At 43.3% G+C, this 9254-nt stretch overlaps 1 pseudogene; it reads right to left on the bottom strand.

Moving 5' to 3' along the window:
* Positions 1-6165: 6165 nt before the first annotated feature.
* LOC133243436 (endogenous retrovirus group PABLB member 1 Env polyprotein-like) lies at positions 6166-7837 on the bottom strand (annotated as a pseudogene).
* Positions 7838-9254: the final 1417 nt, after the last annotated feature.

Raw genomic sequence — 9254 nt, forward strand, 5'->3', positions numbered from 1 at the left:
CAGTTCTATTTCCAGTTTTTTAAGGAATCTCCACACTGTTCTCCATAGTGGCTGTACTAGTTTGCATTCCCACCAACAGTGTAAAAGGGTTCCCTTTTCTCCACACCCTCTCCAGCATTTATTGCTTGTAGACTTTTGGATTGCAGCCATTCTGACTGGCGTGAAATGGTACCTCATAGTGGTTTTGATTTGCATTTTTCTGATAATGAGTGATGTTGAGCATCTTTTCATGTGTTTGTTAGCCATCTGTATGTCTTCTTTGGAGAAATGTCTACTAAGTTCTTTGGCCCATTTTTTGATTGGGTCATTTATTTTTCTGGAATTGAGCTGTAGGAGTTGCTTGTATATTTTTGAGATTAGTTGTTTGTCTGTTGCTTCATTTGCTATTATTTTCTCCCATTCTAAAGGCTGTCTTTTCACCTTTAATTAAAGAATGATAGTAAAAATAGTAAAAATATATCTAGGACTTTCTCTGGTGTAGTTTTGGGCAGTGTGGGATCAGTTCATTTTCAGATAGTTCCTTGATCCGGCTTATATTTCTCAAGATCTATAGGCCCCTTCCTATGTAGTCAGTGCTAACTAGAGGGTTTTAATCTTCTGCACCTGTCACTTCCAAGGAGGTTCCCTCTGTTTTAGCTTCTTCTGTTTGCTGGTCTCTTCAGCATCTAATTTCTGCCCTGACACAAGGGGGCGGTGGTGGACACTTTTTTAGGCTCACTTGTTTAGTTGTGCTGTGGGGAGGGAGGGAAGCTGCAAACGAAAAACACTGGCATGTGCTTGCAGTGTCTCAACCACACTGGGTTTCCCCCAGCTCACGGCATGTGTGCTTTCCCTGTCTACACTGCTTAGGTTCTAGGTTGCTCTGCTAGGAACTGTCTGAGGCCAGCTCTGGTTGTATGCACTTCCCAGGTCTAAGCCACTCAGGTTCAGGTACTTGGGTAGTCCTCAGAGGCGCAGACTCGGTTGGGCCTGCGTTTTGTGCCCTTCCCAGATCCGAAGAGCTCAGGTGACCAGGTGTTTGGCAAGCTCGGTCACTGCGACTTATCTCCTCCCCTGATCCTGCCACTCAGCTTTCTAGGTGTACAACCGGTGCACCTTCTCAGGCGGATGTTGACCGTCCAGAATCCCAAGAAGTCTTGGTTAGCAATGAAGCCTGCTTGCAGTTTGGTAGGTAAAGCCTCTCTGGGCCCGCAATAGCCCCCTTCCAGCTCTGGCTGCCCTGGCCTGCATGTCACTGGTGGCAGGGGACGGGCCAGTCTGCAGCCGGCTAGCTCTGCTCAGTCCTTTGTTCTGTGGGTGGGCCAGGTGGTGTCTTAGGTTAGGGCTTTTCGTGTGGTAGCTATCCTACAGTCTGGTTTGCTAGCCCACGTTAGTTCCCTCAGATTGCCCTCAGGGCATTCAGGCCTGGTCCTTACTCTAAGCAATGCAGCCCGTGCCTCCCTGCCCAGCCTCCACTTGCTAGTGGCGGATGCAGGCATCTGTGCTGCTTCTCCGCTGGGGGAGTTACCCTTGGGCACGTAATATGTGGGCTTTAATTATTTATTTATTTTTGCTCCTGATTATGTTGCCCTCTGTGGTTCCAAGACTCACCACAGACTCGGCAGTGAGAGTGTTTCCTGGTGTTTGGAAACTTCTCTCTTTTTAAGACTCCCTTCCTGGTATGCAGCTCCGTCCCTACCTCTTTTGTCTCTCTTTTTGTCTTTTATATTTTTCCCTACCTCCGTTTGAAGACAATGGGCTGCTTTTCTGGGTGCCTAATGTCCTCTGCCGGCATTCAGAAGTTGTTTTGTGGAATTTAGTCAGCATTCAAATGTTCTTTTGATGAATTTGTAGGGGAGAAACTGGTCTCCCCGTCCTATTCCTCCACCGTCTTAGGACTGCCGCCAAAACATTTGACTTTAAAAACCAGTGTGGTTCCTGTCTATGAGACGCAAAGAGCTGTAGGGAATTGAAAACACAGCTCTGAAAAGGCTTGCATGTAGATGAACTTACCCCAGGGCCTAAAACATAAGCAGCCTTCTAAAAAGATCCCTGACTTTATGTGAAGACATTTATTTACTAGTATTAAATCACTACCTGGAGGAGCAGAGGCCTGTTGGGATCCTCTTTGATGATAGAGGTAATGGCAGATGCAATATTTGTGCTCTACCTCTGCCTTCTGACACCATTCTTTGACTCTAGATTTTTCCACACTGGGTGGGTGACATCTTCACACTCTCCTTCTGCCATGTTTCATAGTGCCAGTGTCTCCTGGAAGAAAGATTTTACACACATCTGCTGCTTTGGTTTTTAAACTGGTGCCCTGGTTTTTGTGACTGCTACTCAAGGGAAATCCCTTTAATACCCAGTTCTGATGCTTAGAGGGGCTTGTGTTCCTATGCCCCACGATACTGTAACAATTGAAGAGACAGTTCTTGTTAGCCTACCATCCCCCAGGGTACTACACAGACAACAAACTGAAATACACACCCCCAGTTATTCTGTGGAAGAGGCTTATTTGCTTGCCTTGAAGCTTTGCCCTGAGGGGCAGACTTCAGATTTAGCACTAATCTAGTAGTCTACAGCTATGCTCTTAGGGAATGTAGGTTAGAGGACACTATCTCTGCACTATCCCTATGCTTAGCTATTTCTCACTGGTATCTTCAAGAAAGGAGTTTATACATTCATCTACAATCCCAATTTTGCAACTATCACCCAAATGACACTTCCAGATCACCTGCTTTGATGGCCAACTGGAGTTGTGCTTATGAACCCAGAGGACAATATATATTTACATACTTTAAAAGTTGCTTTAAGGAGTCTAGCTTCCTTAACACCTGAATCTATATTCTGACAGAAATCTCTCCCTTTGAGATTCTGGCAGGTCTTGGAACACCCTCAACAGCTGAGACATACTAAAAACAAAATAGGCTACTTGTACAATCACAGAGGTTTGAAGATAACAAATAGCTAGAGCAAGGTTCATTGATACATTTTAAATTCTATACAAGGCCACCCTTTCAAGATTGGTAGACATTTTATCTAATACATAGAAACAAACACAGAGAATCAAGAGAAATGAGAAACACAGGAATATGTTTCTCAAATAAGAAAATGTTAAAACTTCAGAAAAAAGAAACAATGAATTGGAGATAAGTAAAATGAAAATTCTAATCAAAGCATGGACATATTGCTGAAAACTGTACAAGGTGGGTTCAGTAGGAGACTAGATAAAGCAAACAAAATATCAGTGAGCTCAAAGAAAAGGCACTTGACACACCATATTAGAAAATAAAGAAAAAGGTTTTAAAGAATCTTAAGAATGTATACAGTTTAAGGGTCTTTTGTGGGGGTGGGGGGAACTTCCCTGTAGCTCATATGCTAAAGAATCTTCCAGCAATGCAGGAGACCTGGGTTTGATCCCTGGGTCAGGAATATCCTCTAGAGAAGGAATTGACAACCCACTCCAGTATTCTTGCCTGGAGAATCCCATGGACAGAGGAGATTGGTGGGCTGCATCTGTGGGTTTTGCAAAGAGTGGAACATGACTGAGTGACTAACACTATTACTATTGGGACAACATCAAGTGGATAAACATTTACATTTTATGAGTCACAGAAAAAGAAGAGAGAAACAAAGGGGCAAAAAAACTTATTCAAAGAAAACAGCACTAATTTGGGGGGGGGGGGGAGCAGACATCAAGATCCAGGAAGCCCAACTTAGTGCCTTCTTATTAGCATGCTGTTTCCTTTTGCCATGATTGAAGGCTAAGGACAGTCATTCCCTTCTCTGCCCCCAGCCTAAACAAGCAGGTTGTCACCTCCTCTGCCACTACAATCTTCTCCTTCCTTTGAATGGAGGCAACTCTTTGCTGAAATGTGATACAGAAGAGGTGGGAGAAAATGGGCTTGAGCAACCCAGAATGTTCAATTCAGACACAGTAACTGAAGAGGGCAGAACAGAAAATCTTGAGATCGTGTCTTCCCATGAGAACACCAAAATCATAAGAACTGCTAAACAATAATTAATAAAGAAGACTGGAAACTGCCAATAAATATATGTCCAAGGATATAAAGAATAATCAAATCCCATACTCCTTGGGTGGGCAATCCCCAAACTGGAAAATAATTATATTGCAGATATTCACCCACAGGAGTGAGAGTTCTGAGCCCCTTGGCAAGCTTCCCAGCCTGCAGTTCTGGAAGCAGGGAGAGAACTTCCCAAAGCATTTGGCTTTGAAGAGCAGCAGGGCTTAATTGCAAAAGCTCCACAATACTGGGAAAAGCAGATTCTACAGTATTAGAGGATGCTCACCTGTAATGGGACCCAAGGCAAGGGCAGTTACTTCATAGGATCCAGGGCCCAACCTATCTCTGGGTCTTGTAGAGTCTCCTGGGGAGGTGGATGGGCGGTTATGGCTCTCCATGATGAGGTGAACACTGGTGGTGGAGATTTTGAGGAATGTTCAGCTATGTGAACTCTTGATGAGGCAAACATCTTCATCTTACTGGCATCACAAGCACCAAGATCTGGTGCCAACCAGCAGCCTGTAGGCTCCAGTACTGGGACAGCTCAAGCCATGTTTGGACAAACAAGCCAGGATCACAGACCCACCTATCAGCATACAGTTTTCCTAAAGATGTCCTGAGCAAATAGCCACATCTAGACATACTCCTTGACACAACCCTGCTCACCAGATGGCCAAGCACCAGATCCACATACCAATGGACAACAAACCCCTCCCACCAGAAAGTATGCACAAGCCCCTAGACCAAGCTCAGCCACCAGGTAATAGACAACAAAAGCAAGAGGAACTACAGTTCTGCAGCCTGAAGGACTATAAGCACAGATAGACAAAATGGGAAGGAAGAGGAATATATTCCATATGAAGGAACATAATAAAACCTCAGAAGAAACACTGAATGAAGTAGAGATAGGCAATCTATCAGAGAAACACTTCAGAGTAATGATCATAGAGATGAGCCAGGATCTCAGAAAAAAATGAAAGCACGAGAACTTCCCTGGTGGTCCAGTGGCCAAGACTCTACACTCCTAATGCAGGAAGCCTGGATTTGATCCCTGGTCAGGGAACAAGATCTGGCACACCACAGCTAAGTTTTAGCATACCACAACTAAGAGTTTGTATGGCACAGCTAAATATCCCACATGTTGCAACTAAAAAATAATAATAAACGATTCTGCATGCTTCAACTAAGACTTGGTTCACCTAAATAAATAAATAAAAGAAGAGATGCACAGTGTGAGAAGTTAAAAGAAAATTTTAATGAAGAATTAGAAAATGTAGAAAACAACAAAACAGGGGGCTGTCCCAAGATTGCTGAGGAATAGGGCAGGGAGACAACTTTCTCCCCCACAAATTCATCAAAAGATCATTTGAATGTTGAGTAACTTGCACAAAACAACTTCTGAACGCTGGCAGAGGACACCAGGCACCCAGAAAGGTAGCCCAATCTCTTCAAATGGAGGTTGGACAAAATATAAAAGAGGAAAACAGCGACAAAAGATTTAGGGACAGAGATCCATCCTGGGGAAGGAGTCATGAAGGAGGAGAAGTTTCCACACAATAGGAAACCCTCTCACAGGTGTGTCTGTGGGGAGCTTTGGAACATAACTGGGGGAAAAAAAACCCACAGAATATGTGCCTAACTGAAAGGTTGTTGTTGAATCACACGAAGACACCGGGATTCTCGGCCCCCGGAGGAGAAGAATTCAATCCGGGGCCAGAGACGAGGCTTGATCGCTCAGAGCTTTTGTGTAATAAAGTTTTATTAAAGTATAAAGGAGATAGAGAAAGCTTCTGACATAGGCATCAGAAGGGGGCAGAAAGAGTACCTGCTTGCTAGTGTTAGCAGTGAAGTTACATACTCTCCAATGAATCCAAAGAATGTCTAGAGGTTGTAAAGACCTCCCATAATTTACATTTTAAGATAACAGAATTAGCCAGAAGGTTTAATCCAGAGACTGTCCTCAGGCAGGACACATTATTATTATATAATCCTAAGGAATGTAGAGAAGGAAAAAAAGGTTTGTCCTTTCTTCCTCCTTGAGAATTCCAGACCCCTATCTCCTTGGGGACCCCTAGACTCCCTATCAACCTGCCTAGGAACTGACTCTCTCATTCCCCCTTTTCTTTTAGGAGAATTATGTTGCCTAGGGAAAAGGGGCGTCGTTCTCATTCCATAACTGCTTCTGAGCTGACAAGGGGTGTTGTCCCTAAATTGGTGAGGCAACATATTCTCCTAATCCTCATATTGAGGATATCTTATCCAGGGGCCCCAAATAGTAGCTGGAGGAAGTTGCAACAGTAGCAGGAGTTTGAGCAATAATTTGTAACTTAAAAGCTTTCATACGGCTAGAAACAAATCCAGTTATACAATTACAGATGCAGGGAGCAAACAGCAAAAACAAAACAACCAGAATTATTGTAATTAAGATAGTTGTCCACCATGGGGAACTAGTTAACGTCTCCCAAAGTGAGGCAATTGAGGCTTCAGGAGTATCCATGGCCCTAATCATCTTGTTCATGTGGTTAGTAAAATGAGTAACATTCGTGCTCATATCAGGTATATATGTACAGCATTGGGTATGAATAATGGCACAAGTTCCTCCCTGTGCAGCTGTCAGAATATCTAGAGCCAATCTGTTTTGTAAAACCACCTTTCTAATTTGTGCTTGTTCAGCATTAAGAGCTGAAATAGCCTTTTGAGAATCTTGTAATGCCTGTTGAGTAAAATTAGTCAAAGCATCCACTCATAACATAACATCTGTAGTTCCCAAAGAGGGAACAAACGCTGCAGCCAAATAATCATACCAATGAAATGCAGACCTTGCCCACCGAGTTTTAAGGTGGGGTAAATTAGCAGGCTTTTCTGGAAGCTCTGAAAATATAAAGCCGTGAGTAAAGGTTAGACCCAGGGTGCATCTCCCTATCCAACCAGGGGGAAGCCACACCCATAGGTAAGAGCCACATATCCAATAAGTCCTGTTTGGAGCAAGCCAGCGCGACTGAGATATCCAGTCGCAATTCGTGCCTGGCCAGACAAAGGGAGAACCTGAACTGGGATTGGAAAACATGGGAATGATTACATTACATGTTTCCTGAGACAAAAATCCCAATTGTTTCGAATCATTGTAATTAAGTTGTTGGCTAACTTTTGGGGACGGCTCTGTTTGTTCCCAGCATATAGAGGCAGTAGATATTAAACATCCTTTTTCAGGAGTTAGCCATGTAACCTCATCCCATATTTGATAAACGTCAGGTAAAAAACCATTAGATCTAGACCTATTTGCCTTATATGTAGCAAAATAGTCATTGAACCGAGACAATGTATAATAAAAATTAAAAGTCACATTATGTCCATAGTTAAAGTACAAAGTTTTGCACCAGTGCATTTTAGGGTTGGTAAATGTCCTCAGATGAAGAAGAGGCATCACATGTGATTGTTGTCGAAGGTATTCACAGACTTGGAGAAAGTCTTTTCCTTGAAGTGGGGATGTCCACCCCGGGAAGCCTTCCACTGACGAAGAGGGGAGCACTCCACAGACCCAGCAGTTAGACCAATTGTGGAATGCAGCATAGGAGTGAGCCCAGGACAGGAAGACATTGTCTTAAGGATCCAACGGCAGACTCAGGATATTTGGGGTCAGCAGAAGTAGACTCACATAGATTATCAGGCCCATCCGCTGCCCTTTGCTCAACTCTAGAGCTCGGGTCAGAGCCACAAGTTCCACTAACTGAGTACTGGTTCCCTGGGGGAGAGATTTTGCTTCCAAAACCTGTTCAGCAGTCACCACGGCATAACCTGCTTTACGCTTTCCATCCTGAACAAAAGAACTGCCATCTGAAAATATTTCCATGTCAGGATTGTCTAATGGGGTATCCTTTAGATCCTCCCGAGCTGCATAGTTTAAAGTTAGGAATTGAGAACAATCGTGATCAGGTGTTTCATTTTCCTTCTCAGGAAGGAAAGTGGCAGGATTTAGATTTCCACAAACTTTAAGCTTAGTTACTGGTCCTTCTAACAACAATGACTGATACTTACGAAGCCTGCTGTCTGTCATCCAAATATTAACCTTAGAATTTAAGATTCCACTCACATCATGAGAAGTCAGTACACTAAGGTTTCGTCCATTAATTATTTTTAAAGCTTCAGGTGCTAATAAAGCCGCTGCCCCAATTACTCTTAGGCAGTGGGGCCACCCACGTGAAACTACATCTAATTCTCTGCTTAGATAAGCAATAGGTTGCTGGTGAGGCCCTCGGGGTTGTGTCAAAACTCCCAATGCCACACCTTTTCTTTCAGTGACAAATTAAATTCTGACCCTGTGGGCAAGCTCAGAGCTGGAGCTTGCAGAAGAGAAGTCTGAAGAACCTTAAAAGCCTTTTGAGTTTCTGGAGACCAAACCAGTTTGTCGGTTTGGGCCTACTGAGTTTCAGCTATAAGTTTATATAAAGGCCGGGCAAGTTCCCCATAACCTGGAATCCAAATGCGACAGTAACCTGTGATTCCCCAAAATCCTCTCAATTGTCTTAAAGTCATAGGTAGGGGGTGATTTAGTATAGGTTTAATTTTCTCAGGGCCTATGGCCCTAGTCCCTTCTGATATGATTAGGCCCAGATATCTAACCAATTGTTGACAAAGCTGAAACTTTTCTCTTGATGCCTTGTAACCACAGCCTACCAGAAAGTTTAAGAAATCTTCTGAGGCTCGCGAACAAGCTTCCTCTGTCTCAGCACAGAGCAAAATATCATCTACGTATTGTAACACCACCGCTTCAGAGCCATTAAAGTTTTGTAGATCCCGTGTCAAACTTTGTCCAAATAAGTGAGGACTGTCATGAAATCCCTGGGGCAAAACTGTCCAGGCTAACTGAGAAGCTGGCTGCATAGGATCTTCAAAGGCAAATAGAAATTGACTTTCTTCCGCCAAAGGCACTGAATATAAGTCATCCTTTAAATCAATTACTAAAAAACATTTGGCCTGTTCAGGAATTTCAGACAATAGAGTATAAGGATTAGGCACCACGGGGTGTAAAGGAACTACAGCCTCATTTATTATTCGTAAATCTTGAACTAGTCTCCATTTACCATTCGATTTCTTTATACCCCAAATAGGAGTGTTGCAAGGACTGTTACAGGGAATTAATAGTCCCTGCTCCTTTAAATTTTCGATGATGGGTTTTAACCCTTCCTTAACTTCAGGTTTCAGTGAATACTGCTTCTTATGTGGAAATACGTGCAGGTCTTTGAGCTT

Source organism: Bos javanicus, chromosome X (assembly GCF_032452875.1).
Source record: "Bos javanicus breed banteng chromosome X, ARS-OSU_banteng_1.0, whole genome shotgun sequence".
Lineage (NCBI taxonomy): Eukaryota > Metazoa > Chordata > Mammalia > Artiodactyla > Bovidae > Bos > Bos javanicus.